At 41.5% G+C, this 14598-nt stretch overlaps 1 protein-coding gene across 1 annotated transcript in view; it reads right to left on the bottom strand.

The window, feature by feature from the left end:
* The window catches only part of lsamp (limbic system associated membrane protein), a 365491-nt gene that overhangs the window by 127472 nt on the left and 223421 nt on the right, over window positions 1-14598 (bottom strand). The gene's annotated exons all lie outside the window — the stretch shown is intronic.

Below are 14598 nucleotides of genomic sequence, written 5' to 3'. Positions count from 1 at the left end.
TGTGCAGTGATGATAGACAAAAACATCAATACAAAAAAAAACATCTTGTTGTCGTATGTTTGGTAAAGTTTTGTTTCCCAACCAGGGGTACGAGGAATGATTTCAGATTTTAAATGAAATTAACAGCATTTGAATTAAGTTTTCTGACATTTTTAAGATCGTTTTGGAGGATTTTGGACTAAAATAAACACAGAAACATAACCATAATAATTGATAAGTGAGCAAACAGATTTATTTGCCTTGTACCCGAGTTTGAGGTAAAACAAAAAAGGTTCGGAGCAACTGAAGTAAAGCAACAAGCACAACGTTATATCAAATCTATCTTTTATACAAACAACTGGACAATTTGATCATGTTGAGTTGGACATAAAACTGCTTCAATTTCCTGTGTCAAATTTCAGCACGTTTGATTCGACACAAAAAACACACACAAAAACAAGTAAAAAATAAAACACAATCACATTTCTTTATTAGATTTGCTTTGTCCAGCACATACTCTAAAGTTAGACTCACCTAATCTCAGCGCAGCAGGTGGCGCTTCACAAACTCATTTCTCACACGTTTTTCCCTGTTCCACGCCTAATCCAAACTCCTCCACCTCCTCCACCTCCTCGCTGTCCTCCTTTTGCCTCTACACCTTCTCCTAACCTGCTTTAGAGTCTCACTTTTCTGCGAGAAAGCCTCCCTCTTCTCGATAAACACATCTCCGTAAACAGCGGGCCTTTGTGGTGAGGATGAGAGCGGACACCGGTATCCTCTTGTTTACTTCTTGTCAGGGCATTACGCACTTACGACCGGGTTTACACACCGTGCAGAGAGGGGAAGAGTGGAGAAAAGAAGGAGGGAGACGAGGAGAGAGGACAGGAGCCCCAGCGGTCACCCTAATGAATAAATGTAAATGCAACAAGACGCGGGAATCAATGGGAATGGGTCTCACGTATAACACGAGCTGACAGGGAATGCAGAGAACATGCAAATCACAAGGACGGGAGGATGCGGGATTACTCGGGCAGAGGAGCGAGCGAGGGACAATGCTGCGATTTTGGTGTCACGATTTCATGGCCAAAACATTTGCAATTAACGTTAAATCTCCATAGTGAGGTGAGGTAAAAAGGTCAGATATTAATGCAATGTTTAAGCAGCTCTGGACTCCGGTTTTCTCTGTGTTTTTGTAAATAAACGGTGATTGATTGAACTACAGAGTGTCTTTAACGTCTCCTAACTTTTATTACAGTTGCAGTTGATCAGATTTCTTACTCGGACAACGTTAGTCACATGAAGCACGTCGAGATTTCTGGATTTCTCGTCAGGTTTCGCTGCAGCAGAGCCTCATCTATGGTTCAGTCTCATCTGTATCTTTTGGTTTAGTCCAGTAATGTCCCGTATATATCTTTACCAAAGCCCCACAGTGTCCCGTCTCTTGAGAAGGAGCCATTTTTTCGGGAGTTCATACAAAACGACGAGTCTTTAACCAACAGGATGTACAAAAACGCGATTAAAAACGTTCATAATCGCTGATAAAATAGGACAAATCTAATTAATATAGCTTAACAATTCCCTTTGTAATTACATTTTAACATTGCAAAGCGACTTTATGGACTCCCTGAATTATATTGTTCTAGTTTGATAAGTAATACCAAACATAAAGAGCGAACATGATGCTTTAGTAGCGTTTTTCTCAACAGTTACGCAGATAAAATGGTGACTATTAAAACTCTATAGCGTCGGATGCTATCGCCGCTGATAGACTCGCGGTTGCTCTTTCCGTTACCGTAACGCCGCAAACAATTGTTCTATCATGTAAATTCAAAGGGCGTCTCAAAGCAGAGGCATAGGGCTCTTTAAATATGTTATTTTACCAAAGATTAAAACTCATAAGCTGCAGAACTTCAGATATTCTTTAGCAAACATTCCAAAAAATCAATATCTCTGCTGCATAAACGCCTGACCTTTTTTTATAAGAAGGGCTGTAAAAACCAAACCCTAAGTACAATCTGCATAATCTCTTGTATAAATGTTGATTATTGTTCATATATGTAATTTAAAGTGTTTCTGAGCTGGACAGATAGTTTTTTTCATTATTTGCTTGCATAAAAGTTACTCAAAAGTACATTCGTTTTTTATATTTTTCTTCTACTTAAACTGGTATTACACTTTTATTTGATGCATCAGTGTAAAAATAAGGATGGATTTGTAAAATGGAGGTAGTTGTGCGAAAAAGGGCAAAAGTACAGGCTGATTTTTCATTTAACATGATTTTTATGGCTAAAAACAAGAAAAAAAGTCGAGCTGTAACGGTCTAAAACGTGCTCAGTCCTTTTAAACAAAATCTCACAACGTTCATCGTTTACTCTTTTCTGTCGCACTAAACAATGTTCGTTGACCCGTCCCCACCCCCAGAGGAGCAGGGGATGTCCACGGTGGATGACCCCGGGTGCGGTGTAAAAATGGTGGTCCGGTTTCCCCAGTCTGGTGCACAGCGGGGAGCGGATGTCAGATTTGTAGAGGGCTTGAACGCACAGCTTGAAATCTGGCAGACTATTTCTCTAAAAACACACGGGCTTGGCAGCTGCTTTTGGATACTGTGGTTTTTATCCTCTGCTGGGATTAATTATTATCACATTTTGAGCGGGAAGGAATTGAAACTAATTGGAGAGTTGCATAACCGTACGTACGAAATGTGTTAGATGTAAAAGTTTGGGGGATTTACTCGTCTAATCTATGCGGTTTTACAGAATTGGCGCAAACGAGAGTCGAGTTTTGATACTAGTTTGAGTCTCCATAAGTATATCTGGGTGTATTTTTTAGCTTTTCGTTTTAATTCCCTCAATTAAACCCAACTTCAAATATTTCCCGGCTGCGTTGAGTCTCATTAGGAGCCGGTGAAGATAGCAGCGGCTCTAATGATCCAGTGGCACAGGTGTTGTTGTCTTTGAAGGCTCTAAAGCGTAGGATGGACTGTTTACAGACTAGTCCTTATCTAAATGATAATGGCGTGTTAGTGAAGCGCAGAGACACGGCGAGGTGCTCTCCGTGAGACAATAAACCGCTCCGTCTCCTTGGCTGCATCCAGTTTAGATCTCACCGTGTGCGCTTCCTTTCATTCCTTATTACCGTCCGTCTCCAACCAGCGAGAAACCCAACGGAAAAAGTCGCTCAGACAAAGAAGAAATGCGATGTTTTTCCTCCTGTTTTGTATTTAAAGAAAACAAAATACCGTGTTCTTAGTTTAGTTTGCCTTGTTTTTTTGGTAATTACGATCTAATGGAACGGTGATAGTGGGTCAGAGATTTATGGTAAGTGCAAACGGACGGGAGATAAGTCTAAAGTGGTGTCCGTAATCGAAAAGAACAGCGTTTGGACGGATTCACAGATCAGGCTTTTCACGCTATCGCAAATTAGGGAATTGCATTTGTTGTAATTAATGTTATATCTTAAATGGGTTATATTTCTCGTGGAGTTTGGCGGCAGAGATTAAAACGGCGTCGAGACAAATGCGCTTGAAAATCTGCCCGCTCAGCTGTTTTATGACGACTAAAAACGAGTAGGAATTTTTGTGCGGTGGAACATTCTGGGAAAAGCACGAATATTTCCATGGAGACGAGCCAGTAGCGGTTTTCGTTTAGGGATGTTGGTGTGTGACTTGAAGATAGATGAGGTTTTAAACGCAGAAAAAGTGAAGTAATCAGTGTTTTGAATATCATTTTGCTGAGTTTAAACATACAGTACATCTTTCTCTGCAAAAATAACTCAAACATATACAGTATTTGTACATAAAAATACATATATCATGACTTTGTACAAATACAGAACACCAAGGCATGTTCTTATAAGTTAAAATGCCTTTATTTATTATGTCTGATTAGACTGAGCCCCACACATTTCACACAGCTGTTTTTTGTTTCATGCTCTCATCTCTTTGCTTCATTATCTCAGGTGTATTTTATATTTATGTTTGTTTTGGGGCGTGGCTGGTTGCCGTATAAACAGGCTGCATCTTGCGTTCTCGGCTCATCAGGTCCATCTTTCTGTTGTTACTTTGTTTTGGGCGCGGGAGAGGGTTTGGGGCATTTTAGAGTAAATTAAAATGAACTTAAAATAAACTTTTCATAACCCGTTTGACGCCTGTGTCTTCTTTAATATGTTTGATCCCGGGTTGTAACAGCCTTCATCAGGGGAAAAGAACAGAATTCAAAAGCATCATTACGTTAAACCCCGACTCCACAAAAAACTCTGCTCCAACAAGGAAACGACCAAAATGGTTTGAAGTATTGCTATTGAAAAAACACAGTTCCTTCGGTGCCAACTTCCGGTTCCTTGGCTTTAAATACCACTCTATACACCGCACTGATTTATTATCACGACAGCACTGTGCACAAACAGATCTCAGGTTTGTGCATCGTCTCAACACTAAAACAGAAGAGCTGAAGAAACAACGTGCAGAGTTACAACATCCCCACTAGAACACACCTCCAGTCTCCAGGGCGGGGCATTTACAGCGTCTCAAAGTCCAAATACATCAGAATAAATCACATCCAGTCACTCTGCGTTAAAGCTGAAGCCAAAAGTGTCATTTCTAAGTGTCTGTGTAAAGATGTGTCCAAGTGAGTCCACGTAAAGTTCACCAGAATCGCCCTCCTCTGCTCAGATAATCCTGCGGTAAAAGTGTAAACAAAAAGCACGAACTGAACTGCTCTGATCTAAAGAGAAGTATACAAAGAAAACAAAACTGAAACTTACACGTGAGCTCCGGTTCTGCGTGTGCATTTGTTTTGAGTTAGAACTGGGGATCATTAAAAGAAACAAAAAAACATGTAACACTATTGGCCATTAATTTACCCCTAGAGGAAGTACAAGCACCAAAAAAAAAGAACCGTTCAGGAACCAGTATCAAAAAGCAAAGTACTGGTATCAAACAGCGCCTCGTCCTACACCAGAGAGCAGAGGAGTGAAATACAACTCAGGTTTATTAAGACGTGACATAATAAATACAGGCATTTTCATTTACAACACAGTCCCTTTTTTTAAACCGACAGTCTCTTCACCAAAATGCATGTCTTTTTACTCTTTCCGCTGTTTTTCTTCACTTCCTGGAGGTCCACAAAACATTCCCCGTTTCCCTTCGCTCACAATATTTCATGTCATATTTTGGAGAAGCCACAATTACACTTTCCTAAAGCTAAATCGAAAAATAAATAAAAAACGAAACACACGCAGGCTATAAATAGAACGTATTTTTCAGCATCTCCACTCGACGTCCGTCCAGTGTAATCAGAGCGTGGGCTAATCAAACCACGTAGAGGAACAACAACCAAAAAAAGCAATATCTGTACGAAAAATACAAGCACCGGGCGGCGACACATCGGTCCAAACGTATCAGGAGGTGAGGAGGTGTGCAGAACCTCAAAACTCTGGCAGACATTGGGATGAGCGCAGGCGACTCGTTCCATAAATCATCCAAATGTTTAAATTAGACGCCCCTTTTGAGTCGCGCTGACCATATGTTCGTCCATATGGGTCACGTAACGAGAAAAATAACAGCACAAATACCACATGGCGCCGCAGCACATGCCCCCACACATCCAGCGCGCCTCAAATTTAAAATATTCTTGTAAGGTTTTTTTTTGCATATCTTCCTTCCTTTTATCTGTTCACACCTCTGCCTCCTCTCTCCATCTGCGTCTGAAGCTCGCTGCTCTTTCTCTGGGGTGTGACACGGCTCTCATCTCCTCTTCAGCACGGCGGAGAACAGTAAGTCATTACGCCCCGGTCTACGAGGAGGAGCACAGATGTTATTGTACAGCTATATGAAAAACAAGGGGGAGGTTTGCCGTATGATCTGATGCACACTCAAAAGGACGCTGGGAAATGTATTCAAGAAGTTATGAAATGTATTGTATTGGCAACACAACCTGGCAACGCAGGTTTACAGAGGCTGGAATTGGTTTTTTGGTTGTTTTTTTTTGCGCTGTCTTGGTCTCGGTTTGCATTTCCACAGATCTACGTCGAAACTTCAATCAATAAATCAATCAAACTTTATTTCTACAGCACCTTCCAACAACCAAAGCCGCCCAAAGTGCTGTACAACATTAAAAACAACGATTAAAAACAATAAACATCATACAAATCGACAGAGCAAATAAAGAAAGTGTCACAGGGCTAAGTGCTAAAAGTCGTTCTAAATAAATAAGTTTTAAGTTTGGCTTTAAACAGAGGCAGGTCAGAGATGGAACGCGACTCTACGGGCAAAGAGTTCCAGAGTTTTGGACCGGCCACTGCAAAAGAACGATCTAAACTACTAATACGTCTGAAATGTAAGCGCTAATTATTTAAAACTTTGAGCGAGGAGATCGTCATAACGTCTGTGGGGAAGCTGGAACGATCCGGTCGAAGTAGGACTCAGAAAAATTCCAATTCCAATCCAAATTTATTTCAGTCACAGTTGAGAAAAAATAATACATATTTACAAAAAAAAAAAAAAAAAACAGAAATGAAGAAACTGAGGAGAAAACCCACGTGTCCTCGGTTACACTGACGTCTCTTTAGGTCTTTTTTTTAGGTTTTTTGGTGTTGGTTCTTCAGAAAATAATGCTCGGCTCAGATTAAACTTATATATTGTTTTTTTTATATTAATACTTCCTACGCAAGGTGGCTGCTTCCTTACAGATCGAACGAGGAGTTTAGTCACACGGAAGGAGCTCGAGGTAGAGTCGCTGCTCCTCCTCCACGCTGAGAGGAGCGGCTGACGTAGCTCCTCCCCCTGGACCGAACCCGGGATACGCCATATTCTACAGGTACAGTGGGTTTAACTCTTTAATTCCTGAACTAAAAACTGCTTAAAAATAAACTATAAACACTTAAAACATTGAAACCAAACACGAAAGACAGTGAAACAAAAGAAACAAACATGGCCGACATAGGACACGCCCCTTTGTCTGGACCATGTGGAGATTCAGGTAAGAACAGATGGACGTGTGACCAAATATAACCAAATAAAATATATTTAAAGCAACAAGAGCGTTTGATGATTAAATTAAAATGTGATATTAAAAGAGACGAGGCCCAGTTTAAGATAAATGCGTTAAAAACATAAATAAAACAATGTCAAAGGGCGTTTTTTAGTAGACACAGGCAGAGCGTTTGTCCAGTGAACTGAAGGCGCGCAGTTCGACTCCTGTTCTCGACGGCGACGGGTGAATGCCGTCGTCGCGTCCTCGGGTAAGACATTTAACCGACCTCGCTCGTGAACATGTGAGTGTTTCCTTAACGTAAAGTGTTTTCTGTGCCTAAATATGCGACCGCTGACCACGGAATTGTCTGATTTCAGTGTAAAAATGGCTAAAATCCCACGTGTGTTAGTTTCGCGCACCTTCCTAAATGGTTTTGTCATGCATTTTGCTAACAGTTCAGGGTGACGGAGTTTGCAGTGTGATCATAAACCACAGTGGGAGTCTCAAACGTCTCAAAATTCCACCTCCTTTGACTTCCCACACATGTTCTTACGCAACGTCCACTCTTGGTTCGTCAAAGTCTTTCTACCCTGTGAAATTCAATCATTTTCAACTTGACCACTGTCACCAAGAGCTTGTTTGAGGAAGGATTAGTTGGATTTTCCCGCTTACGCCCCGACGATGACTTCTACCCTGAATTGACGCTGTACCAATATGTTCGAATTGAAAGTGGCTTTTGGTAAATAGAGTTTGACATCCATGTTCTTTAACGACACAGAGAGCGGGTTTCAAAAGCGCCACGCATTGATCTTTGAGGTCACGGTTTTTGGCTGCGGTTCTCGTCTGACATTTTGTCTATTTCTGTCGGTAAAGCTCACTCTCCCGAGGCACACGTGTAGGTGCAGAACGTGATCGGCAGCGGCCACGTCCCGGTCTCGATAACGAGCGTCTAGAGACAGGACTGGAGCTTCCGTCGCTGGAGTTAGTCGTCTCTTCGCTCTTCTTCTGTCGTCTATACAGAGTTTGGCTGTGCCCCTGTTTGAACCATCAGAACTAAAGGTTGGGCTGTCAGGAGCTCGGCCTGATCAGAGCGCGGCGGCGTTCCACGAGTCCCTGGTTGGGAGCAGAGTTTGATCGGAATAGCACGGCACGCTCCACTGGTTTGTAATAAAACTCCATCCCATTAACAGACTGCAGCCTCCTGATGACGCAGGATCTCAACTGTGTTATTTAGGCCCGTCTGACTTTACTCATTGGGATATTGGGGGAAAACAGACGTAAACTTTAGAGAAACTCATTTGGATGTGGGTTTAATTTACTTGAGCAAATGTGAAGGAAGAAACTCGGACAATTTGGACAGTTTTTAATCGGCTGGTGTACGTTTACAGGATACAAGGAAGTACAGAAGTAATGCGCATGTTGCATTTTTAGGACTGAATTGTCATTTTATTTAGATTATAACGATTTATAGAAGACAACAACAGCTGAAAAGAAACATTAGTGAACGATTTAGTCGAAGATATGGCTTTTTTTTCGTATTTCTATGCAAAAATGCACATTAAACTCATGATTCACAGCTGTAGTGACATTATATAAATACATTTTTTGCATAAATGGTAGATTTTGCATAAACTTCTGACAGTTGTAGTCGTGTGAGCGCCGTTTGGGTCAGATACATACGGATGCATACTAGTTTTGCCATTCATTAGAGCACGTGTCAAACTCAAGGCCCGGGAGCCAAATGTGGTCTGTCACATCATTTTATGTGGCCCGAGAGAAGGTAAATTAAAATAATTAATTTAAAATAAGTTTATGCTGCTTGAATGTGCATCGACCATAAATTATTGAGATTTTCCCAACAAGTGGAACTGAGAAATATTTGCAAATAATGATCCCAAAATGTTCAGGATCGTATTTTGTGCTTCAAAGAGAAGGCAAGGCAAGTTTATTTGTATAGCACAATTCGTACACAAGGTAATTCAAAGTGCTTTACAGAATAAGAAAGACATTAAAATCACACAAATCAAACATAAATAATCACAAATAATCATCATAAAATCAACATTAAAAGAGAAGAGTGCAGAATAAAAACCTGTCAGTCATATGCACAGCTAAACAGAACAGTTTTGAGCCTGGATTTAAACATTGTCAAAGTAGAGGCCTGTCTCACATCTTCAGGAAGACTGTTCCAAGTTTTAGCTGCATAAAATTTAAACGCTGATTCCCCATGTTTAGTCCTGACTCTGGGCACCAGCAGGAGGCCGATCCCTGAAGTCCTCAAATTGCGAGATGGTTCATATGGCACTAACATGTCGGAGATATACTTTGGACTTAGGCCATGGAGAGACTTATACACAAGGAGAGCTGCTTTAAAGTCTATTCTTTGAGCTACAGGAAGCCAGTGCAGAGACCTGAGCACAGGACTTATGTGCTCATACTTCCTGGTTCTAGTCAGGACCCGAGCAGCAAACCCTGTATGTTTTTTGTGTTATGAGGCGGGTCGGTTGTGACAGAGAACAATCTACGTCGGCATTTTGACACCTAACACGGAGCTAAGTGTGCACAAGTTTGTCTCCAAGAAAAACAACAACTCGTCGAATAATTAAAAGGCTGATTTTAAAGCCGAACTGAAGGTGTGTGAGCAGTGAGACCAGACACACACTTTTAAAAATGTCAGTTTATCTGGGGATACGCAGTTACACAGACATGTCATATGTGCAACTTGAATACGTAATAAATACAGAAAGTTATTTAAACAAGCTAAAGTTAAGCACGTGAAAGTTGGTTACATTTAGTGACATTTACTCTGCCGCACAGTCACATCTGGCCCTTAACGGCGGCCATTTTACTGATGTGGCCCTAAGTGAAAATGAGTTTGACGTCCCTTACATTTAGAGTAATCAACTGGCAGGACGAGTTTAGTATTTTGGTAACTTGGTTGTAAATATTCAACGCAAATAGAAGTAAATGTCACTCCATACTGCGCTAAAACACGCACAGTTACACTTAAATGCTAATGCTACTACCGTTAGCGTCACATTTTCCCACCAAACATAATCCTCTGTGGAGTTTTTGCCGAAGGAAAACCCTGCAAACGTGACTCAGTATCTGCTGACAATGGTAAACAAAAGTCTCGTTAGATTAACCGCACTTTTTCATTTGCCCGGCCCGCGTTGAGTCGCAGCCCCTCGGAGATGCGGGTTTGTGAGGGTTTCTCCGGTGATGGATGCTTTGGTTGCTGTCCCACACTGTTTTACCCTCAGCCTTTGTTGATGGATGCTATATTACACTCTTTCTCTGCCCGCTGTGCCGTGCCAATATGGACTGGCCAATAGGCTATAGCTGACAAGGGACTGTGTGGGCTGACAGATGCCTGGGCAAGAGCTGCTGAGCTGGGCTTGTGTTGACAGGAGGGCCGGGCTGGATGGATCTCTGCTCCAGGGCTAGCCGTGGGGGAGGACCGGAGCGCGAGGCTGAGCGGGGAACCGAACAGTAATGAGGGAGCAGCCATGTGCCCCAACTGACAGAGCAGCCACACCACCCGCCATCACGTCAATACTGCAGAAAACATACGACTGTCATGCTTTCTGGGTTTTTTTGTTTGTTTTGTTGTTGTTTTTCCTCACTGAAAATGCTATGTCACTCACCTGCAAGAGGAGGATGTGTTAGGGCTTTACATTTCAGTGTCTATTTAGGGTTTTTTTTAGGTTTTTTGGTGTTGGTTCTTCAAAAATAATGTTTGGCCCTGCAGCGATATCAGATTAAACTTATATATTTCAACTACAGGTGTTATTTTTTCGTCTAAAATTATATTAATACTTCCTACGCAGGGTGGCTAGGCGCTTCCTTACAGGTAAAGTGAGGAGTTTAGTCACATGGAAGGAGCTCGGAGTAGATCCACTGCTCCTCCGCGATGGACTGGTGTGAGCAGAGTGGTGTTTTAGTTTTTAGTGTTGCAGAAAAGAGGTAAAGATGTATGTTGGCGTCCTCCTGGTGGGACATTCTGGGCACGTTCCACCACGAGGAGGCCCCCAGGGACGTTCCAGGACACGCCGGATGTCTCTCAGCCGGCTTGGGAACACCTTGAGGTCACACCGAACTAGCTGGAAGAAGTGTCTGGGGTGGAGGAAGCCTGGGAATCCCTGTTTAGACTGATGCTCCGGGATTAGCGGAAGAAAATGGATGGATGGATAAAATAAAACTTGTCCCTGTGGCGTTATTTATTTGTCTGCAAGGAGCTACGTTTAATCCCACACTGTACAGCAATTCAGGAAGACCAACTGCATTTCCATGGAAACAAACGTGTGCAAAACCTCTACCCGAAATGTTTTCAAATGCCTTTTTTTTGTAAACGTGCAACAGAATCCAGCAGCAGAGGAGTATGGCCAAGAAACACGACTAAATACTTACGGTAGGCCTATATTTACAAATGACATGGCTCAATCCAGCGCTCATGGTCGTAAAAAACTGAAAAAAACAACTGCTATAAGACGCAGCTCTACATAAAACTACTATAAAGAAAAAAAAGTTAGGGATCGGTGACAGTACTCTCACAGAAATACATTGTACACATCACTTTTCACTCGACACAGCTTGATCAAACCGGCTTTCCAAAGGCGTGCTCGTGAATATATGGAACAGCAGACATCCTTCAGACTGTCACTGTCATACGCCAGATCCTTTAGTGAAAGATTCAACAACTTGTTTCCACATTCGGTCGATATAAAAGGTAAAAACTGAAGCGATGTGAGAGGCTTTGACAAGAATATGGCTCCTTGTGCTTCACGCCTGCTGAGCCATGGGCCACTAAAGTTGGACACGACAGCTACATCTTTGTTGTGTCCAGCCAGGCGTGAGCGAGGATTCGTCCACACAGTCACGGAAAGGATAGAAATAAGACAAGAGGAGAGGGAAAGCACGGAATCGAAAACTATTTGAATTCAAGCGACAACTTTAACCCGATAAACTAAAGAAAAGATGTCATTTGAGGAAGTATTTGTGCAAAATGAAGTAATAAAGTCACGTATCTTTCATGATCTAACTAACCCAATAGGCAAAGGATGGTATTGGTTGATGAAAAAACACGAAATGTAAGAGATTTATATGAAAAAAAACAGAAAAAGACCAAAAAAAAATCCAAAAACATAAGCATAATCCAACAGAACATACCACAACACGTCTATGCAGCTATAACCGTCATAAAATCATTTCTTTATCACGAAATAAATACTTTTTTCAACACCAAACACCACCACAGACGCAGGAAAGCTTTGGTGCAGTGTCTTGCCAAAGGACACAGATGGGATTGAACTGCCAACCTCCCAGTTTTAAGACAGTCGGAGCCATTTACAGCTGTTTTTTACGACAAAAAACGCAGCGACAGATTCCTGCGATACGATCAGGACTGTTTTTTTTTCGACCTTTCTTGAGTTGCAGCAAACTCTTTTGATTAAAACTTTCTCGCGGCGCATCGCCCACGGAAACATTATCGAATTACCATTAAATAAAAAAAAAAAAAAGTACCTGTGTTTGGTTCTTTATATTCAGGAGCGATTACGTCTTTTTTTTTTTGCTTTCTCCACTGGTTCAGACGTTGACCTCCAAAACAGTAAACTATTCAGCTAAATGGATGTGTGATTTATCTTTAAAGTGAAATTAGATTTTTTTTTTTTTTTTTGCCAAGGCGCACAGTTTTAAAGTCAAAGCATTTAGAGCAACAGAGCCACAAAAGTTGAACAGGTGAGTCAGGGTTCAGCCAAACACGCACTGAAAGGATAAAAAAAAAGCGACTACAGAAGAAAAAGCACAGGAAAATGGAATGAGACGAAGCCAGCTCTTGCAAAACCAAATGAAACTCACTCCATTTGCGCAGAGCCCTCTGAGCAGTGTCTTGCCCCAGAAACTCTTAGTGCGACAGGTTAAATGTATTTCAGGTTTGAAAATAGTTTATCCCGTAGCACTGGGCTAAGCAGAATACAGCGCGTTTCAGAATACTCCTCACACAAACGCCGCAGCCTGGCCTCATGTGACGTTTTATCTCGATGTAAAAGGACGTTCTTAGGAGTCAGGGGGGAAAAAGACTTTACGGGAAGCAGATAATTCAAAGGCAAAGAAGATTCAAGGGGCGTTTATCCAATTTACTGAACCGAGAAGAAGAGCAGAAAACATGAAATGTGTTTTATACCATGAGATCTTTGATTGTTTTACTCTTAAAGCAGACAGATTGTGCTCGTGTCTGCGCTGTAGTTATAATCCGTGCTATTATTTGCATGTTTTAAGTTGGAATATTCATCTAAAACGACGTTAGGAAGGTGCGGCGTCCAATGGGAGCTGACGTCGCCGTAAACGCCATCAGAACAAAGCGCCGTGTAGCTATCGGTCCTTTTTATGGACAGCTGCACATCATCAGCTTACGATTTTTTTTTCATTTGCGCTGAAATAATGCTCCTCGTATCACCGAAAATATTAAAATTTCATTGAAGAACAAAGTCGGTACGTCACCGCGGGCGTGTGGTGGCGGTGAAAACGGGAGTTGATCAGCAAAACGATGACTTGAGAATAAATAAACAAATAAAAATATAATAAATGATTAAAAATGGCTCAAACTTGCACAACTTTGAGACGGTAAATGAGAAGAAAACTACTAAAACATGGCTAAAACCTGTGAAAAGTTGATTTTGCATAACCGTATAGCCACTTTAACTTGTTGCATTTTGTATATTTTTCTGATGTTATAATCGGTGCAATTCAGGATTAGCATGTTTAATGTTGTCTCCTACCAGGTCAATCCTCAATAAACACACCTTAAACCTAAATAAATCTGAAATGAAGACATACAAGTGCATTTGAAACACAATTTGTCACAGTTTGTCACAGTAAAACATCTAAAACAAATCAGAAAACACAGCATGATGTGAGGAATAAGAACACGAACATGCAGCTTCCTGGTGACGGTGTAAAATGTCAAATACAGAGGACACTTTACACGGCAGGGGAGCAATTTGAGGTTTTGTCGTAGGATCTGAACCTAAAGTAAAGATATCAGTTTGTTCTCCGATTGCATAACTGGCTTGAGAACCAAAACAAAACATAAAAACGACGATGATGATGATGATGATGTTTACGGACGATGCAGGACGTTGTGGCTCCAGCTTTTCCTCTTTTATTCAAGTTTGGTTCACGTTCTGATGATGTAAAGTTGACGTTTAAATCATATTCTGCCCCGTTTTACACCGTCCCCCTCTGGACTCGTTATAAAAAAGCCGGTGTCCGACGTCTGCAGGTGGATTCTGGTGACGCTTTACGTTTGAGGACGGCGCGATGGAGCAGAGCGGCTGAGATGTTTCAACACTTTGCTGCACGAAGAACTTTAACGTCCAGTTTATTTGCAGTCGAAAAAGTCAGAAAATTAAATAAAAATGTCACGTACAAACATAAGATTCAGTGCGATCCGCTTCAGTCCAAGATGTGAGACACTGGCGGTCGTCTTTTTAAAACAAAGGTGCCCGAGCTTTTTTTTTTATCGAGAGCCACAGACTTTAAACGTTAAACACAGATTTGACAGAGCCGCTGTGTGTTATTAAAAGTCAAAACACATTAATTTTAGGTCTGATTCACGACGCAATGTGATGTTTGAGGTTTATAGTCG

This window comes from Periophthalmus magnuspinnatus, chromosome 13 (assembly GCF_009829125.3).
Source record: "Periophthalmus magnuspinnatus isolate fPerMag1 chromosome 13, fPerMag1.2.pri, whole genome shotgun sequence".
In the NCBI taxonomy this organism is placed as follows: Eukaryota; Metazoa; Chordata; class Actinopteri; order Gobiiformes; family Gobiidae; genus Periophthalmus; species Periophthalmus magnuspinnatus.
Note: the sequence above shows the minus strand (reverse complement) of the source record. Positions and strands in the feature narration are given on the sequence as shown.